Raw genomic sequence first — 22,488 nt, forward strand, 5'->3', positions numbered from 1 at the left:
TGAGAATGCAGAGTATGAATAAATAAATAATTGCTAATCTCATATGTAGTTGGCCTTTCTTTGCACAAAATGTTATCCTCCACAACTCCTCTCATGCTCAACAGACAACATGCTAAAAATTAATACTGCTAATTAACTAAATGCCATTGTGTATGCCTGATTTTTATTATTTAAAACAGAGAAAAGTAATATTAATACAAGTTTTAAAGGCAAAGGAGAGACTAAATATATTTGATAAAATGGGGAGAGAAGATTTTAGTAGTAGGTCTTATATTATAAATATTTATAAGTGATAATTGTTTTTTATAATTATTCTACATAAATAAGATTTACGTTAAACTCATGTAAAATTCATTTTATCAACGATATGTATTAAATTTGACGTTGTTTTAAACATACATGGTAGATTTTTATAATGTGAAACTATAATTAGAATCTTAATTTTAAAAATTAGATGTGCACTTTAATAAAATTTCAGAAACTTTTATAATTGTATCTTTGTTAAAATTTTCTAAAATTTATCAATATCAAGTTTAATAAAAGCCTTTTTCAGCTATTAGCGAATGATTATAAAAGAAACTTTGATAGAAATAACAACTTAAATTATTATCATTAAAGGAGTTATGTTTATTGTTTTAAAATAAAAAAATAATATAATTAAATATGTCAATTAAAATTTATCATATAAATATGATTGTCATTATTAATAGATCTTTACAGTGTGAAACCATAATTAAAAGCTTAGCTTTAAGAGTTTAGATATACATTTTAATGAAACATCAAAAACTCTTATAATTGCATTTCTGTTAAACTTAAACTTGTCTAAAATTTATCAATATCAAGTTTAATAAAGACCTTTTTTCCAATAGAAATATACTATCGCTCGTAGTGAATTTATCGAAAAAATTTAGATATTAAATGACAATTTAAATAATTATCATTAAAAGAATTACTTAATTATTTTACAATAAAAAATAATGTATTAAATGTCTCAATTAAAATTTAGCATATAAACCAGTAATTGTCACCAATAATGATAAATAGCAAAACACTTCCCAAAAAAAAAAAAAATAAAAAATAAAAATTAAAAATTAAAAATTAAATTGAAAAATAGGTTAGGATTTTTGCAATGACAGATTTTTTACACATTTGAGTTTTGATATTCAAAGTATGAATTAAAACCACGTTGACAAAGAGTATTTGCCTTCTTCAACGAAGGATAGGTTGGCATTTCTTAATGAACATGTAGATTATAGAGTATTTACAGTTATAATAAAAAGTTCGCAAACAAACGGTTTCTTAAATATAATATTATCTTTCAATTATAGAATCACCAAAAAAAAAAAAAAAAATCATATATTTTCTAATTTGTAATTTTGACGAAAATTATGTTTGAATTAATGACGAACTAAATGCAACATACAAAGTTTATAATGTGTACTAAGATCTCAACGACGAATGATATTCCATGGTCTTATTAATTACAACTTGTCCCCTTAGAAAACTTAAATCAATTTAAACCATTGATTAATCATCCATGTAAGACCAAAAAGAAATGGTTATGTTAAGAAATGTCCGATAATCACCAACACATATATACTGTAGCCTACTAACAAACTATTGCAAATGTCTTTGCAAATACAATCTAAGCAAAGCCACTACTTTTTCACATTGCACAGATGCAAAAGAGGTCCTAAATTTTAATTTTAAAAAAAGGTCCTAATTTCATAAATCTTTAACAATCAAAATAAATTCAAAAACCAAGAGAAACAGCTACAATTTACAACAGTAACCATGTTAATTGAAACAGATGTAAAGTTTTAAACCTTGTGTAATGATTATTGACAACTCAACGTAACCAATCGAGAACTATTGTTTGTTTCATATTTATATATAAAGGACTAAAACAAAATTGAATAATATATATATTTTATATACAAAGGAATCCTACCTAAATTACTGGTCAGCCTTGTCAATCATGTTAAGTGAGGACAAGCTCCGTCAAAGCAAATTTTTTCATGATGATGAAGTTAATGTTTTTTGATTAAACATTCAATCAAACTGTCACTGTCTCATTACCAATAATTCCTTCTTCTTTTTTTAATATAAATACCACTAATTCATGTTCATTATTGTTGTTATCTTCATTCATACTCTCATGGTGGGGCCAAAACATGCTTCAAGATCCTTTCTTTCGGTCTCACTAATATAATTTTTTTGTTTTGTTTTGCATTTTAAATTGGACCTTAATAAGCCCTATTTCTTTAATTGGATCTCAATATTGGCCCAAAGCCACAAATTCCTTCTTGAAATGTTCTTTTTCATGGTTTTTTATTTTATTTTTTGTTTGTGAATCGAAAAGTTTCCCACACCTTTATAAACAAATATGATTTTCCCATCGGACAATTTCTATAAGATATCCTAATTTGTTAACATTAAACTTCAATTATAAAATTCACCAAAAAGGAGAAAAATTTATTATATATAAAAATATATATTAGCGAATTTCAAAGTACAATATAACCCAGCCTTTTACATTTCCCCAAAGCATCTGATTTTCTCCATATAAATTTAATCAAAAGTAACTAAATAATTCTAGCTAGCTACGTGTCCATCTGAAACGGACCCTTTATGTATAAGGTAATACCCAAACCATATGTACTATAAATATAGGATAGAATAATTAAAAGAATGAGTATGATAATTGAAAATCTCTTTCAACCGGAAAAAGTTATAAGGTCATTTGAATTAATTATATTTATAATTCTTTTGATTGCGAATTGCACATGATGTAGAATCCTACCAAAGTTGTGAAACATCTTTCATCATTCTTAGAGAGGACAAGATTTGCAGGTATTAGTTTCGAGTTGATAATTAACAAGTGGGCACCACAGTTTGACTGATTAGTTCTATTATTTTGATGGGGCTTTAGCATCCATTATAGAGTGGTTTTGGATCTGTCATCATGCAATATGGAAAATAATTTTTGAATAATTTACAAAATAACTCATTCTTTTTTTTTTTTTTTTCTCTCTCCTTTTATCCTTCTTTGTTTTTTTTTTTTTGTTTTTTTTTTTTTGTTGTTGTTTTTTAGGACTATATATCGAGGGAGGGGGAATTCTTAGCTTCAGATCTTCTTGAACCAAAGATCCAAGACTATCACTTCTTGTGATTGCAATCGGAGCTGTCCTAATTATTTAACTTGTCTTAAATATTTCAAGTTTAATATAATAAAATTGTTAGTTTTTCTTCAAGTTTAATCCTATCAAATTCGGCAGGTGTCCGTCGGTGAACATGGTTAGTTTTTGATTTTTGTTTTCTATTATTCACTAATTAATTGTATACAATTTGTTTATATCAAATGTTAATTAATAATGGTTATAGTTTGGTAGATATTTTAAAACCAACACAATTTTAAGTGGTGTTTAATTTGATGTTATTTTTTTTTTCTTTCTTCAACTTTGTAGTTAATTCAAATGCATAATAAATTCTAATTATTATTAACAAACACTCAGCATAAGCAAAATGCACACAGTTAGATAAAAAAATAAAAAATAAAAAATAAAAAATAAACAATAAAAATTAAAAACCAACTATATTACCAACACTTAAATTGTATTACAATTAAATATAAATAATTCTACACTCATCAAATATGTTAATAAACAATTTTAATCACCGATAAATGTAGATTGTTTCATTGATTCACCTCACATGATTATAAAGGAAATTAATTTACATTTAATAATAAACGATGCTATCTTTTTTACTTAGAATTTTGATAAAAATTTTTATCTCTATTTTGAACAATTTTTAACCCGATCATCCTACAATCTGCTAGTTATGCTCATGTCTGATCCAGATTCTTCAATGGATGTAAGCCTCTAACTAGACCTGTTAAAGCGTAATTGAACAAAGGAGGACAGCCACCAAGGCAAGGAGGACAACCACGAAGGCCCAATAACTCATTTCCATTCTGCAAATTGCATGACAATACGCTTAAATCCTTGAATAAGAGAATTGTGTAGCAACCTATACATGGCCATTTCGATCATGACCATGAAATTATTTTATTTGAGAAATATTTTTTTTTCGTAATGTTTAAGAAATAAATTTTGTTTCTTTGGTTGATGTAAGATGCAGGAGTATCACTGTCCTGCCATTACAATTAGTGTCAATTTTATTAGCAATTTTTAAAAATTGATTTAATTCAAAACTTGTTTCTTAATTCATTTGCAGTTTTCGCTTGAAATAACTTTTCAATAAAGTTAGTTAAAGTAGTTACTCAAAAAATTAAAAAAAGAAAAAAAGAAAAAAAAGTTAAGTAAAGCATGGCAAATAAGTTAGTTTACACTTTAAAATGAAAAATATCACTAGGCATCGATTGGAAGTACACATTAAAAAATATGCATTATATTTGTAATGCCCCACTCACTTGTATCCTCAATTTATCCACTGCATTTCAGATGGTGATGCGAATCTGTACAATTGACAATCTGCTAGGGTGCTGACCTGATACAGATGAAGACCGGACCAATCACTAGGGTTCAAGTTAAGAGGTTTAAGGACAATCTTTCTACTTTTATCTAGCGGGTAAATTATTCTCAGAAGGATTTGTCTATACCCGAAGATACAAGGTCTGTTTTGAGCATACAATTGGTGAAAGTCGATACGGACCCGAATAGCGGTTTTGGTGCATTTATGGATTTCGGACAGTGGGGTTCAAATCTTCTTGAATTCACTGATATCACTAAGAAGTCATGGGAGCTGATCAAGACCGAAGCTTTGCAGGTCATTTAAGAGGTGTGCGCATGAGAGATAAAATGGCTGGGTTTTGCTATATTATTTGCTGGCTTTACTGTATTTTACTGAGTTGGCCTTTTTCCTTTCCTCCAAGTAAGAGCAACGTGTGGGACTCCATAATAATCTTATTTGGCATCCTACAAAGCATATAGAAGTTGGTTAGGAGCTCAAATTGGTCAAAGTCAACTTAGTCAAAAAGTTAGTATTCTAGTTTCCTAATTTGATTTTTATTTTTTGTTTTAGGAAATTACCTTTACTTTTGGTTTTTATTTATTTATTGGCTGGTAAGTTTAGGAAAGTTATTATTTTATTATTTTCATTAAAAATTAATTAATTTCTAATTCAAAATAAGAGAATTAATTAATGCAAATTAGATTAGGAAAGAGTGTGAAATTAGGCAATTTCCAATTAGATTCTATATTGCCGAAATTTCCTAATCCTTTTAGGGTTTTATTTTGTTCATTCAAAGCCTATTTAAATGCTTATTTTCAATGAGAAATTTTATACAGAAAATTATTTGTGAGATTGAATTCTCTTTGTCCTTTTGAACACTTAAAACACCATTAGTGAATGAGTGTTTTAGTTTGACTTATCAATAGGCCTTCCATAACCTATTGTGCCGTTTTCATTATATACCAAGGTTTCTAATCACAAGTTGGTTAAGGTCAAGGTGACCATTAGAACTTGAACATAATTAGATCCGGGTTAATATAATACGGGTTTAGGCATAGATCGTCCTAGGTTCGTATCAGATGGTATGAGGTTTTGCTCATATTTCTTAGGAGATCATCCATCTAATTACTCCCATTGGAATACACTTAACTATAGAGTTCTTTTGAATTCTAAAACTAATCACTCTGAAAATGCTTCGGTTGTTAAAAAAGGTCTATTTTACATTTAAACCATCATCGTTTTACACCTAGGCAATATGAGATTAGACACTAGGTGGGCTTAACCAGTAAAGTAACTTGTTAATGCCTTGCATCTACCCATACTTACCCTGACGACATTATATTGGTTCACCCCCATCAGGATAAACTAGCATATCCTGTCTGTAATAGACTCCTCATTTCTTTCATTAAAATATGGGAAGAAAACTTGATATGCAGGATATTGACGCTGCTTAGCTTTAAATCACAGATGGTATAATTGCAACTGCTATGATGGAAAGGATCTTAGATCACTTCATAAGATGTTTTTCGGATATGATGTGCTTAAACAGTTAAATGATTTTGCATAACTAACATTTGGTAAAGCACATATTAGGTGTAGAAAAAGAAAAAGGGCAACTATATCACATCATTGGACCAAGAAAAGTATATTTTTTGAATTGCCATATTGGTAATGTCTCAAAATAAAACATAACCTGGCTGTCATGCATATAGAAAAGAATGTGTGTGATAGTTTATTGGGAACTTTGATGAATATTGAAGGAAAGACAAAGAATACTTATAATTCATTAGGAGCTACACTCAATATGTAGAGAAAGTGCAATTTATTTGTTCGTTGCATGTTACATGCTCAATAATTTATAGAAAAATAATTTATGTGAATTTCTAGGTGCATGAACTTGATAGACGACAGGATTTCTAGTTTGAAGAGACATGATTGTCACATCCTTATACAATGTTTGCTCCTTATAGCTTTACGTGCATACTTATACAAAAATGTTAGTAGAGCAATAATTCAATTGTGCATGTTCTTTGGGGAGTTAATATCCAAGACTTTAAGGATGGATATATTAAAGCAACTTGATAAGAACATTACTTTAACATTGTGAAATTTTCCCCCTTTATTTTTTGATGTTATGTGCACCTACCAATTCACCTTACCCAGAAAACTATGATTGCTAGACCTTATTAATCTCTTTAGATGTATCCATTTGAAAGGTATGACTATTGCTTAATTATCAATTATTCTCAATATATTTCATTTATTTGCCTTCATATACTTAATTATTAATATACTGCCTAGTTAAAGGTACTTGCATAAGCTTAAAGGGTATATCGATAACAAAGTTCATCATGAAGGCTCAATTGTTGAGGACACATTGACAATGAATGCTTGACGTTTTGCTTAATGTACTTAGATGATGTTGAAACTATATTTAATAGACTAGATAGAAATTATGATGGTGATGGTGAAACTCGATATCTACCTTTTCACTGAGGGTTATGGCATATGAACACCCATACTTGATGAGCTTAATATGATTGAGTGGGAAAAAATTAGATGGCATGTATTGAACAATTGTGTTGAAGTCCTCCTATACATAAAGTAAGTTAAACTAAGCACTTCTTGGTTCTTCATTTTCATATTAGTAAGTTGACTTAGTTTAAGTTTAGGCTGTTGGTTTTGGACTTAGTTTAAGTTTAAGCTGTTGGTTTTTATGTGCAATGAGCATGAAGATCAACTTTTAAGAGAAAATGTTAGAGAGACATTGATGCAAAGCAATAACTAGAGTTTCCTAGGTGGTTCTTAAAACGTGTAGGTCCGTTTCTACATGGACGTTTGAGGTTTCAATATAATTTATATATGCTGTATGTTCATTACTAAAATTGGCTTTTATATATGTAGATTATACAATTTGAAAACAATGGCTCAAATGTTGACTATTTAGATCTTAAAAGCTTAGCCCAAGGACGCAACGAACGAATTGTTAAAGGAGAACACAATGAAGTACAAATCAATTTCTTTGGGGTTTTGACTAAAATAATTGAGTTAAGCTATGGAGGTCAAAATTAGTGTTACTGTTTAAGTGTGATTAGTGGAACATAAGCAATAGGAACCGAATTCTTCTTGATGAATTCAATTAATAAGTATCAATGTAACAAGAACATGGTACAACGAAGATCCTTATGTCCTTGCTAGCCAAGCAGAAGAAGTGATATACCTAGCTGATTTGAAGATGGGAAAAATTTGGAAAGTGGTTGAAAGAATGCAACCACGAAATTTATACGATGTACATATTACAAAATCAACCATTGATCTACACGATGAGGTATTTTAACAAGATGAGTGCGATATGATTAACAAAAATGATCTTGTTGAGGCCAATATTGAACCATTGAATTGGGTTGACATGGTGGAGATATTAATTCATGCAAATGCTCAAAATATTAGAGATATGGAGGATAATACATACAATTTCAATGATGAACATGAATTTAAAGATGAAGGTGAAGCTTCAGTGGATGATAATGGGGGAAGAACATTTGTATTTAAACAAGTTTGTTGGTTAAGATTGGGAATAGTTGTTGTGCTTATTTGTCATATGTGTTAGTTGTTTAATGGTTGGTGTAGAAATGATGTATTAATAGTGCATATAAGGATGCACAAATTTCATAATATATATGTGTGTACTCATTGAGTTATAATATGTCACCGGGCTTAATTTGTAATTACTTTTCGATTAGATGAGCTAAAATATATGTAATACAAGAAATATTAGTACTATTTCTTTTATTTTTACATTGAGATTGCATTTCTTATGCACATGTCATTGTTTATTTAACTGGAAACAAATGGCTCCTATATTGAGTGGTAAATCTCCAAAGGAGCCAATGCAACATAATGGAGATATATCTGATATGGCAAACTTGAGATTTGAATTCATGTGTTGTTATTTCTAAATTTTTTCATATTAATTTTTTACGGTTGATGATGTACTATATAAAGTTGCCTAAGATGTTGTCCAATGAAAAAGTGACAGCCTCTTGGACAACTATTTTAAAGAATAAAGTAACTTCAAGAGGTAAAAAAATTAAGGCAGTATACATCTTTTATTGGTGTATCTGGCAATAGAACTACTTTATATGGATTAGCATAGCATGTTATACATCATTGTTATCTTATTTTATTACAAGTAGAATGGTGCAATTTTTTTTCCTTTACCATGCAAATGTGTGTTTGAACCTTATTACAAGTGGTTCTCATGCATGATGCCATGTGTCTTGACATTGATTAGATGAGAGGTTGGGCGAATGACAAGCGTTCATGTTACCAAGCAACTATCCATGTCATCATCTATGTCATTGAGTTGATTGATTTTTCTTAAGCCTAGTTTTAGCTAATACACTTTAATTACACCATTTTGTTGTCTTTAAGCACCAACTTAGCTAGCCTAAATTGTACATCGAAATTGGCTAGAATAAAATACAACTTAAAACACAAAGACAACTTAAATTACAAACCTCTCGGCCTAAGTAACTAGCTTTCAGGGTTTGCTCACCATCATGGCTAACAATGCCATGGTTCTATAACACTCCTTCTTCGCAATGGTAGGTATGATATACAATAGATTCTTAAGCTTTTGAAGTCTCTCCTTTGGCAATGGCTTTATGAGGATATCTGCAAGCTGATCTTGTGTAGAGTAATAGACTAAGTTTGTCTCCTTATTTCTTTCAACCTAATGGATGCAGTGATATTTCACAAGAATTTGCTTTGTTCTCCTGTGTTGCACTAGATTGTTAGCAATGACTATGGATGAAGTGTTATCATAATGGCTGGTGGTTGCATTGTTTAACTTGCAACCTAAGTTATCAGGCAATTTTCTTTGCCAAATTGCTTTGTTTGATGCTGCTACTGTTGAAATATACTTGGCCTCGGCAGTTGATTGTGCTGTGACTCCTTACTTGTGTGAGCTCTAAGGAAATAAACCTGAATCAAATATGAATAGATAACCAAAGGTACTTTTCATGTCTTCCAAGCTGCTTGTCCAATCACTATCACAATATCTAATTAGCTCACAAATTTTACAATGCTTGTACAAGACTCCATAGTTGGCTGTACCTTTAACATACTTTAGGATTCTTTTTGTAGCTTCATAATGGTTATGAGATGGAGCATTCATGAATCTTGATAATACACATGTAGCATACATTATATCAAGTCTTGATGCATATAAGTGAAAGGATTAGGGCAACGTTAATCTAAAAGGAACAAGGTTTTGAAAGGTTTGGAAATTGATTTGGAGTTTGGTTGTTCTCGGCTTACTTTGGTTAAGCTGCTGGAAAATTTTCCAGTTTTGGCCAGTTGTGTTTCTCGTGGTTTCAAAATGGAAACTAAGGTATTTTCTCCAAAAATTCAATACAATATTCATTTAGATGTAATACATACTTATAGGATACAAAATAGGTGTGAAAGCACAGCATTGCTGGTTCTAAACACCAATACAAAACAAGTCCTTCATGGTGAAGCAAAACACATGTGTAAAGTAAATTTGCCACATGCTTTATGGTTTGTTGACAAGTGTTGCTGCCTCATTAGGTGCTTCATGTTGAAGTAGTCCCTATGCATGATGACACATGTCCTTCCATGCATTGGATGAGAGAGAGGTCAAATGGTTTGGCTCCATGTCACCGTCTTAGTCACCAAGGTGCTTTCCATGTCATCAAGGTGCTTCATTTCTCTAAGCTTGCTAATACTCTAATTTGGCTAATACATATTAAATAACACATTTTGGTGTCTTTGCGTACTAACTTATCTAGCCTAGATTACACAAAATTTCTAGAACAAAATACAAGCAAAATTACAAAGCAACCTAGGTTATGACTCCTCGGCCAAGGCATTTCAGCTTGGTCTCGGCTTTGCATGGTTCATGGCTAACAATTGCCATGATTTTCTAACAATAAGCACAGCAAGGTTCAGATCAAACTTCTAAACTGAGCCATTTATCATTTCACTTCCATCATTAAGTTCAAACTTCGCATTTTGAATCATAAGAGTTTCAATAGGATTGGCATTTTCTAGTTGAAATTTATCAAGCAAATCTAAAGCATATTTTTCTTGGGATAGAAATATACCTTTGTTTGTTTGCTTGATCTCCAAACTTAGGAAGTAGTTTATCAAACCAAGATTGGACTCAAAGGTTTGCTTCATCTTATCCTAGAATTGTTGAATGGCTTTAGTATTACAACCTACTATGAGTAAATCATCGATATAAAGGGGGACTACCATCTCATCTTTATGCAAGTTGATTTTGATGTAGAGGGTAGGATTATTTTTACTTCTTGAAAAGCCTTCATGAATCAAGAATTCATTAATCCTTACATACCAAGCTTTTAGAGATTGTTTGAGCCTGTATAAAGCTTTGTGAAGCTTGTACACTTTCTCTTTCTCTTATTCTTTAACAAACACTTCAGGTTGTTCAACATATGCTTCCTATTCTAATATACCATTTAGAAAGGTTGATTTGACGTCCAAATGGTATATTTTTCAAGAATTATTGGCTGCATATACTCAGTGAAAAAAATATCGATGTCGATGAAAATATCGAAGGTATGAATTTACAGAAATATCGATGGAAATATCGATATCGATGGAAATATCGATAAGATTATGGAAACTATAAATTTTTAATTTAAAATACAAATTTTGAGATATAAAATAATTAATATAATAAAATAATATAAAAATTTAATAATTAGAGTACAATAATAATAAAATATAATAAAATACTCATCCAATTAAATATATATACTAAAATCTTATATATTATATAACAAAAAAACTAACAATATTATTTATTTATTTTTAAATAGATAAAATTAAATTTATTAAAAAAATAAATAAAATTACATTAAACACTAAAATAAAAAAATAAAAAAATGTATATTAAAATATTATCATAGTAAAAATCAAGCATATTAAAAATGATAACTAAAAGCAATAACATGAATTAGATGAGGTAAAAGCTAAGAATATAATTGAATTAGTTGCTTCTCACTTTTTCATACCACCACGACAAATCACCATCACATAGATTTTTATTTATTTATTTATTTTATTCTTTCTCTTTCCTTCCCCCACGTGAAAGAAAGATTTCTCTCTTATCTTTTTTTCTTTTCTTCTTTCCCTTTCCCTTCCCCCACGTGAAAAAAAGATTTCTTTCTTATCTTTTTTTCTTTTCTTCTTTCTCTTTCCCTTCCCCCACGTGGAAGAAAGATTTCTTTCTTATCCTTTCTTCTTCTTCCTCTCTTCCCTTCGTCTTCTTCCTCCCTCTCTTCTGTGTGCCAGATCAGTTAACAACCAAAAACAAAAAAAACCAAAATTTCCAAATTTGGCCCTCTCTTTTCTCTTCTCTTCTCTTCTCTTCTCCCTGTGTATCCCCATCTTTTCCCCCTTCAGTTTTTCTCCGACCGATTACCACAAACCAAACACACACACAAATCAACACAAACACACCCAACCAGTCCGGCCGACATATCCCAGAAATTTCCACCTTTTCCTGTCGACAACCTGCCGATCTTTCCATCTTATCCACCCAAAACCCGAAATTTTCACCGACAATGAACGATTCCGTCGACTTCCATCGATTCCGGCGACAAATCGACGACACGCGTGCAAGAAACTTCTTCCCCCCCCCTATCGGTGTCGGACGGGGTCGACAACGGAAACTATCACCGACATTTCCACCGTCTCGACAATTTTTGCTTCCCTGCATATACTAGAAGTAGCCTAATGGTCTAAGGTCTTGCCACCAGGGAAGAAAAAGTCGCCGAAACAATCGATATTTCGGTGATATTATCGGGTTTCGACCATCGACGACACCGATAGAGGGGGGTAAGAAATATCTGTCAGTGGTGCTGGAGAAATCTCGATGTTATCGCAAAATATCGTGGGCATCATCTAAAATCGATGGAAATCACAGGTTGCCGGTGGATAATTGTAGAAACACGACGAAAATATCGGTTATCGGTGGAAATTTGATGGACATCTCGGCCCTCTCTTTCTCATTTCTTTTAGTGAAGATCTGCAACTGGGTTAGATTTACTTTCTTATTCCAGTTTCTCAGTCACAGGCATCATTTTTTCAGCAAGATTTGTGTTCTCTAGCAATCAAAGCCAGCATAGCTCTTTCCCAAGTCAAAAAGAGATTTCCAAGAACTTTACCAGTAAATGGTTTTGGTCAAATCCACCGCTTCGTGATCTCTAGTAATCTTATTGGTTCCATTTCCATCGGGCAACCTGAGATGCAATTCGGTTTCTCGTGATCTCTGATGTTTGAGATGCAATTAGTACTTCTCATCCTCCACACCAATCGTTGATTGCCCCTAATTAATTTTCCCCTTTTCAAATTTCTATCTTTCTGTTTTTATATTTTTTATTTATTTTTTTTAGGGAGTTTTGTTTTGGTTTTGTCCTGGTCGGTGAAGAAGGATGCAAGGAAAATAAGAAAAAAAGGGAAGTACAGAAAAGAGTAGGAGAAAAAAAAAAAAGTGTGAAAGGTTTTGGAAGAGGACCAGATGGTCCGAATGTGTGAAGTCTTATTGCATGACAAGTGGTGTCCATACTGTTTGTATTCTTGCTATTTTTTTTTATTTTTTTAAATTAGCGAGGTTGGATAGTTCCGTATAAATTGTAGAACTAATATTTCGTTTTATTTTTTAAAAAGATAATAATAATAATTAATAAATTCTGTTTTATTAAACTGAAAAATTGAGAAAGTTCATGATTTGTAAAAATTTTTAAGTTTTCACCCCTATGGCTTTACTACAATTAATGAAGGAGCATTGAAGTCTGGAATATTGTATAATCAATTTGAAATATTAAAGAATTTTTTTTTTTTATTGATAATGAGTTATGAATTGTATTTGAAAATTTTATGTATTTTAATATTATTTATTAAAAATTTTTATATTTCAGTGCTAACAAAAATTGTATTTTTTTAGGATAATTATTAGTATTTATAGACTATATTATTATTTTTGTATTCTAATTATTATATTTTTATATTATTTTACAATATTAATTATTTTATTTGTAAAAATTTATATTTTAAATTAAATATTTATAATTTTTATAATTTTATCGATATTTCCATCGATATCGACATTTCTATCGATATTTCCATAAAATCATACCGTCGATATTTCCATCGATATCGATATTTTTATCACTGCTTGCCACTAATGCAAAAGTCTCTATGTAATCCACTCCATATTTTTAGCTTGGTTCTAAAAACCCATTTAACACCTATGACATATCCATCTCTCGGTCTTGACACCAAACTTCATGTTTTGTTCTTTTCAATCATATAGAGCTCCTCCTTCATTGCAGCTTACCATTCTTTGTGTTCAGCTGCTTCACTATAAGTTGTTGGATCATGTGTTGCCATGCTTGCTCTCTCATAGAGCTCTTCAATTGATTTGGTTCTTCTTTTGCCAACATACTCTTCATTGGTCAGATCATCATCTTCTTCTTCTTTGATAACATTTAGATCACTTTTGATGAGAATCTACCTGTACCCATATAACCGACAACTCGCTGGGATGCTGATCCTGTACAACTGAAGACGTGACCAATCACATGGGCACAAGCTAAGAGATTTAAGAACAACCTGGTTAGCTTCATTCAAGGTGTTATCAAATCCCAAGAGGGCATGACAATACCCGAAGATCCAAAGCCCATCTTATGCATCCAAGTTATGAAGGCATAAATGGACCTGGCAAGCTGTTTTGGTCATTCTATGGACTCCAAGCAGCAAGGAATGAATTTTTTGATTTATGAATGAATTTGAGCACTCCAAAGGACCATAAAATCATGTTAAGACAGAATTAAAAGCATTCAAACCCATCATTTGCACATGGAGTTCAATATGGCCGAATTTGAGTACTTTTGGTCCTGACTTTGCTTTTTCTTGTTGTTCAAGCAAGTTTTGGTTATTCCAATCAAGGGAAACATATGGAAACCAATATTAATCCTATTTGGCATCCTACATGGAATATTGGAGTTGATTTGGAGCCTAAACTAGCTGGTGATTGGACAAAGGTATCTTAGTTTGAAAACTAGTCAACTAGTTTCCTAATTTGAAATTTGACTTTTGTTTTAGGAAATAGACTTTATTTTGGTTTTTATTTATTTATTTTCGAGAAAAATTACTTTAAGAAAGCTAGAATTTTATTATTTCGGTTGTAAATTAATTAATTCCTATTTCAAAATTAAGAAACTAATTAATCCAATTTAGACTAGAAAAGTAAAGGAATTCGGCCATATCATAGTTTCTACACCTATGGCTGGTTTTCGTATGGTGTTTTAGGGTTTTTGTCTTGTGACTTCAAAATTGTTTAAGGCTTATTTTCTCAATAATAATCAGTACATTATTCATAAGAAAAAATACTTGTGAGAAAGAATTCTTTTTGTTCTCTTGTGAGAAAGAAAAAATACCACTTTGTTCTCTTCAATAGGACATTCAATAATTGTGATCCGGACTAATATAATAGGGGTTTAGCAACAAGTCGACCTAGGTTTGTATCATTTGGCATCAGAGCCAAATTTTGTTCAGGTTTGATCTATCTTATTTACTTTATTTAATTTTTTATTTTTCTAAAATTTTAACATTAGGTTAAGGTTGCTTATATCACATTCATGTTCTACATAAAAAAAAAAGAGAGGAGTTTTGAGAACAACTTGCATAAACCTACAATTCTTTACAATTTGTTTTTCTTTGAAAAGTTTGGATCGAGTTTGTTGAATTTTTTTGGCATTGAATTTTGCATTTTTATGGTGAATTGTGCTACAGGATATTGTGTGATATTATTGTGTTAGTGATCCCCAAAAAAAAAAAAAAACAAGAGGAAGAAAAAGCCCAAAAAAATTCGTAAAAGGCTGGTTTGTGGAAGGCTGAAAAATTGAGTTTGTTTTGGTGTGGAATTTCAATAGTGTTTATTTGGAGTTTCTGTTATTCATTCTATATTGCTGCTGGAGATTTGAATTTTGAGTGCTAAAATTGTTTGGATTAAAATTGGTTAAAGGATTTAAGACAAAGACTTAAATTACAAGAACTACAACCAATAACTATTCTATATTTTGTTCGAATTATTTCTTGTTTGTTGTTTGAATCTCTTTTCTAGATTTTATCCTTGAATTTTTGGTTTCTTAATATTTTGGGCTAATCCTTATTAATTCTAAAAATTGCATTGTGGTTTTACCTTGTTTTTGGTTAGTAAGGCCGAGATTAGATTTTATCAATTCACTCGGTATTTGCTTATTTTTTACTGCTGTTTTATTGATAAGTTTAATTCGAGCATACTTGTGATCTAATTTCTGTTTTAAATGTGTTTTAATATAACTTTGAGATAATTCTTTGAGTGGAGAAAGACAAGGAAGTGTGAGCTTAAAAGAGGGTTAAAAGCCGAAACTAGTGGGCAAACACGAGTATTAAGACCTTGTTAGAGTGCTACACGTGAGAGAGTGAATTTGTGAGGATTTTTGTATTATTTTTATTAACATGATAGATCCAAAAATGAGAAGAAGAGATGGGTTGTTACGAAATTTTGAAGAGGAATCCATGGGATTCAAAGGCGAATGATGATGCGAATCCACCCGTGCCCGCACAACGGACAACCCGCTGGGGTGCTGACCCGATACAGATAAAGACTGGGCCGATCACTAGGGCTTAAACTAAGATATTTAAGCACAAAATTGCTGCCTTTATTCAGGGATTAACTCATTATCAAGAGGGCTTTTCCATACTCGAAGATACAAGGCCTGTTTTGAGCATACAAGTGGTGGAAGCCGATACGGACCAGGGTAGCGGTTTTGGTGCTTTTATGAATTCCGGACAGCAGGAAATGGGTTCAAATCTTCTTGAATTCACTTGATATCCCTAATAAGTCATGGGAACTGGTTAAGATCGAAGCTTTTCTGGTCATTTAAGTGGTGTGCACATGAGAGAGAAATTGGCTGGGTTTTGCTGTATTTTTTGTTGGCTTTACTGTATTTTGCTGAGTTGGCTTTTTCTCTTTCCTCCAAGCAAGGGAAACGTGTGGGACTCCATAATAATATTATTTGGCATCCTAAAAAGCATATAGAAGGTTGAATTTTATATAGAAAATTATTTGTGAGATTGAATTCTCTTTGGTCTTTTGAACACCTAAAACACCATTAGTAGTTTGACTTATCAATAGGCCTTCCATCATCTATTGTGGCATCTTCATTATATACCAAGGTTTTTAATCACAAGTTGGTTAGGGGTCAAGGTGACCATTAGAACTTGAACATAATTAGATTCGGGCTAATATAATATGGGTTTGGGAGTAGGTCGTCCTAGGTTCATATCATTTGGTATCAGAGATGAATTTTGTTCAGGTTTGATCTATCTTTATTTGTTTTATTTGTTGTTGTGTTATTCTACAATTTTAGCATTAGGTTAAGGTTGCTTCTATCATCATACATGTTCTACATGTTTAAAAAAAAGAAAAAAAGAAATTCATTCCTAGTTAAATTAGGATTTACTAGTTTTAACGTATTCTTTGTTTCCTAGTTTGTTGGTTGTTTTTCATCATTGTTCTTGTTAATTTGGTTATATTTGATTTTTTCTTTGCTGTTTTAGTCTTAAATATTTGCATTCAGATATTAAAAAAAAAAAAAAAACCGGGTAGAGTTTTGAAAGCATATTGCATTAAAATCTAAATTTTGTGCAATTTGTTTTTTTTTTTTTTGAAAAGTGGTCTTGGGTTTGGTGAATTTGTGGCTTTAGAATTGCAATTTTCGGTGGTGACCCTTGATACTGCAGTTGTTTATAATTTGTGAGTTAAAAAAGAAAAAGGGTTTGCGGAATTAAAAACAAAAAAAAAAAAACTGCACATTGTATTTTTGTTGTTGGAGCCATGGGTTTGGTGAGATTTTTCTATTTGGAATTGCAATATGATTGCTAATTTTTTTTACTGGATTTGTCTTTGATATTCAGTGAAAAAAAAAATTCGGGTTTTGTTGAATTTGGTGTTGAAATTTATTGTTGGAAATTTCTTGGAGCTGCTGTTTGTTGATTATTTATTCAATATTTGGAGTTGCTGGAGAATTATTTTTGTTGCTGGATATTTGAATTTTGGTGCTTAAATTATTTGGATTAAAATTAATTAAAGGAATTGATAAAAAACTAGAATTACAAGAACAATGCCAACACTACTCTTTAATTTTGTTCAAATTGATTCTTGTTTGAGTTTGAATTTCTTTCTCTAAAATTTCATTCTTGGATTATTAATTTGTTACCATCTAGTCCAATTCTTATTAATTCCAAAATTTTATTGTTGATTTGCCTTATTTTCCCTAGAAAAGCCGAAAACTAGGTTTTGTTAATTCATTCGGTATTGCTTTCTTTTTGCTACTATTTTGTTGATAGGTTTAATTAAAACATACTTATGATCTAATTGCTGTATTGTGGGTGTTTTAATTAGAACTTTGAGATAATTCATTGAGTGGAAAAAGGCAAGAGTGTGTGAGCTTAAAAGAGGGTAAAAAAGCCGAAACTAGTATGAAAACACGAGTGTCGAGACATTGATTGAGTGAAACATGTGAAGGAGTGATATTTGGTGAGAGTTTATTTTGTTTTGCATTATTTATACTAACATGGCAGATTCAAGGTTGAGGAGAGGAGATCCACCACTAAAAATTAATGAAGAAGAATTCGTACGATTCCTTTGTGATTCCCGAGCTATGGGGAGTGGTGAGCAAACGAACATGAGGGCTGTCTTGGAACAATTGCAGTGGATGAATGCTCAATTTGACCACATAAATTAAAGGATGGATAGAATAGAAACATCTCACGGTGGACCAAATTTGAGGCAAGAGTTCCATGGAGGTCGAGGTCGAGGAGGCCGTGGACGACCTAGAGACGAGTTTGAAGAGGAAAATTTTGGAGATGATTTTATGGAAGGAACGGATGAAAAACTTGCTGTCCAAGAGAGGGTAGGCCGTGGGAGGCATATGAGAGACGAGGTAGATGATGATCTTGGCAATATCAAGGTAAACATACCACCTTTCATGGGGAAAAGTGATTTGGAGGCTTACTTGGAATGGGAGGAGCATATGGAGATGATTTTTGGTTGTCACAATTATTCGAAGGCCAAGAAAGTTAAATTGGCAGCAATGGAATTTGGATACTATGCACTCCAATGGTGGACTAATGAACAAAACATCTAAAGAAGAGTTGGTGATGACTTGATTACTACATGGTGACAAATGAAAGGAGCCATGAGGAAGCGATTTATACCATCACACTATCATTGGTTGCTGTATCAAAGACTTCAATCTTTATCTCAAGGAAATAGGTTCGTGGAGGATTATTACAAGGAGATAGAGATGCTTATGATGAGGTTAAGCATGAATCAAGATAGGGAAGCAACCATGGCAAGGTTTTAGGTGGTAGAACTTTATCTGCCTTGTTGAGAGCTTTACTTTATGGAAATTTAAAAATTAGGAAGAGATTATTTGCTAACTTTAAAAAGTGTAATTTTTACCATAATGAGCATGTATTTCTAGATTTTGTTGTGATAGTGTTTGACCCAGGAGATTGGGTTTGGTTGCACCTAAGAAAGGAGAGATTTCCTGAGCAAAGAAAGTCAAAGCTCATGCCACGCGTGGATGGACCTTTTCAAGTTTTGGAGCGGATTAACGAGAATGCCTAAAAACTTGATTTAACAGGCAAGAATAATGTTAGTGCCACATTTAATGTTGTTGATTTATCTTCTTTTGCTGTAGGTAATGACTTTGATTTGAGGGTAAATCCTTTTGCAGAGAGGGGAATGATGCAAATCCGCTCGTGCCAGCATAACGGACAACTTGCTGGGATGCTGACCCAATACGAATGAAGACTGGGCTGATCACTAGGGCTCAAACTAAGAGATTTAAGGATAAACTTACTGCCTTTATCTAGGGAGTAACTCCTTCTCAAGAGGGCTTATCCATACCCGAAGATACAAGGCCTGTTTTAAGCATACAAGTGGTGGAAGCCGATACGGATCGGGGTAGCGGTTTTGGTGCTTTCATGGATTTCGGATAGTGGAAAATTGGCTGGGTTTTGCTGTATTTTCTATTGGCTTTATTGTATTTTGCTCAGTTGGCTTTTTCTCTGTCCTCCAAGTAAGGGAAACGTGTGGGACTCCATAATAATCTTATTTGGCATCCTACAAAGCATATAGAAGCTTGAATTTTATATAGAAAATTATTTGTGAGATTGAATTCTCTTTGTTCTTTTGAACACCTAAAACACCATTAGTGAATGAGTGTTTTAGTTTGACTTATCAATCGGCCTTCCATCACCTATTGTGACATCTTCATTATATACCAAGGTTTCTAATCATAGATTGGTTAGGGGTCAAGGTGACCATTAGAACTTGAACATAATTAGATTCGGATTAATATAATACGGGTTTAGGAGCAGGTTGTCCTAAGTTCATTTCAAATCAAGGGCAACGGGACTTGGAGGTGAACCAACCGACATGATGGTACTCTTGGAGCAATTACAACAGATGAATGCTCACTTTGATCAACTTGATCAAAGGATGGACAGGTTTGAAACATTACAAGGTGGGCCGAATCCAAGGCAAGAATTTCATGGATGTTGAGGTCGAAGTCATGGCAGTCGTGGACGTTTTAAGGAGGGATTCGAATGAGGTAATTTTGGAGATAACCTCGAGGAGGAGTTTAAAGATATTTTTACACTCCAAGGAAGGCAAACCCATAGGAGACAAGCACAGGAGGAAGATGATGACCTTGGCAACATTAAAGTCAATATACCACCATTCATGGGAAAGAGTGATTCGGAGCTTACTAGAATGGGAAGAATGCTTGAAGATGATATTTGATTGCCATAATCCTTCAGAGGCAAAGAAGGTTAAATTGGCCACTTTGGAATTTGGTCATTATGCACTCCAATGGTAGAATGATGAGAAAGGTACCCGAAGAAGAGTTGGTGATGAACTAATTATCACTTGGTGACAAATGAAGGGAGCCATGTGGAAAAGGTTTGTGCCTACTCATTACCATAGGTTGTTGCATCAAAGACTTCATTCTTTATCGCAAGGAAGTAGGACTGTGGAGGATTACCATAAAGAGATGGAGATTGAGCATGAATGAGGACCATGAGGCAACCATGGCAAGTTTTTTGGGAGGTTTAAATTGAGAAATAGCCAACCAAGTGGAGTTACAACAATATGTGGAATTGGAAGAGATGCTTCATGTGGCCATTAAAATTGAGAGCCAGCTCAAGAGGAGGGGCATAAACTTACAGTTTGGAGGGGTTTCTAACATTGGGAGGTTAAATTCAAGTGTTTAGAGGAGCAATCCTACTTGATTCAAGAAAAAAAACCGAAGCAAGAAGGAGAAAACTCCAATCAGTAAAAAAGAGATACAATGCAGGATCCCACTCAAGTACCCAAGTTAGAAGGTAAATTTGATCCTAAACTTTTAAGAACTCATGACATTGTTTGTTTTAAGTTCCCGGGTTGAGGATATGTTGCCAACCAATGCCCAAATCGAAGAATCATAGTGCTGAACGGCAACGGAGAGTTGAAGTTTGAAAGTGAAGAATCCGAAGCTGAAATTGAATTTGTGATGAAGAAATAGGAGTTGAAGAACAAGAAGGAATCGAGACTCTCAAAGCTTCAAAGGCCGAACTTATTTTTGTAGGAAGAAGGGTTCTAACCGTGTACCAAAAAAAAAAAAAAAAAATCAAGTCCAAAGAAAGAACATCTTCCATATCTAATATGAAATTCAAGGTAGCATTTGCAGTATGATAATTGATAGTAAAAGTTGTGCTAATGTCACTAGAAATGTTGTGGTTGAGAAATTAGGGTTAACAACAATTAAACATCCTGAACCATATAGGCTACAATGGCTTAACGATAGTGGTGAGATGAAAGTAAACAAACAAGCCAAGGTAAAATTTAACATTGATACATATGTGGATGTTATTTTATGTGATGTTGTGCCTATGCATGTCGGACATATTTTATTAGGAAGACCATGGTAATTTGATAAGGATACTATACATTATGGTTGAGAAAATGCTATTGTTTTTAAATTAAAAGGAAGGAAGATTAAGATGAGCCGTGAATCTAAATGAGGTGTTTAAAAACCAACTACAAATGTAACAAATGAGGGATGCTAAACATCTAAAGGAGAGGGCAAGTGTGGCACCCACGGCTTCACCAATTGACAACCCACCTAACCAAGGTAAGTCTTCTAAAATTGAATTTGAGGGGAAAAAGAGAGATGAACCTGAGAGAGAGAGATAAAAAGAGAGAAAACCGAAAGTGAGGGAAAGAATGTAGTGGCCAAATGTGGTAAAGAAAAAGAAAGGAAAAAGAAGAAAAAGAAATTTTTTTATCTTATTTTAGGTGATATTAATAAAGAATTTTTTAGTAAGAAACTTATGCTGGTTATGATTTATAAAAATGCTTATTTAAATCATCAAGCTAACCCTAAAGAGCTTGAATTGCCAAATTCTATTACATCTCTTTTGTAGGAATTTAAAGATGTCTTTCCGGAGGCGATTCCTAGTGGTTTACCGCCTATTTGAGGGATTGAACATCAAATTGTTTTTATCCCTGAAGCTGCAATTCCTAATAGGCCTGCATATAAAAGTAATACCGAGGAGACAAAGGAATTACAAAGCCAGGTAAGTGAATTGCTTGAAAAATAATATATTCGTGAAAGCATGAGTTCATGTGCTAGCCTTGTTTTATTAGTGCCTAAGAAAGATGGATCAATGGCGCATGTGTGTAGATTGTAAGGCCATTAATAATATAACTATTAAGTATAGGCATCCTATCTCTAGATTAGATGATATGCTTAATGAATTATATAGTGCATGCATGTTTTTTAAAATTGATCTTAGGAGTGGATATCATCAGACTAGGATGAAAAAGGGAGATGAATAGAAAACCGCATTTGAAACTAAGTA

This window comes from Ziziphus jujuba, chromosome 1 (assembly GCF_031755915.1).
Source record: "Ziziphus jujuba cultivar Dongzao chromosome 1, ASM3175591v1".
Lineage (NCBI taxonomy): Eukaryota > Viridiplantae > Streptophyta > Magnoliopsida > Rosales > Rhamnaceae > Ziziphus > Ziziphus jujuba.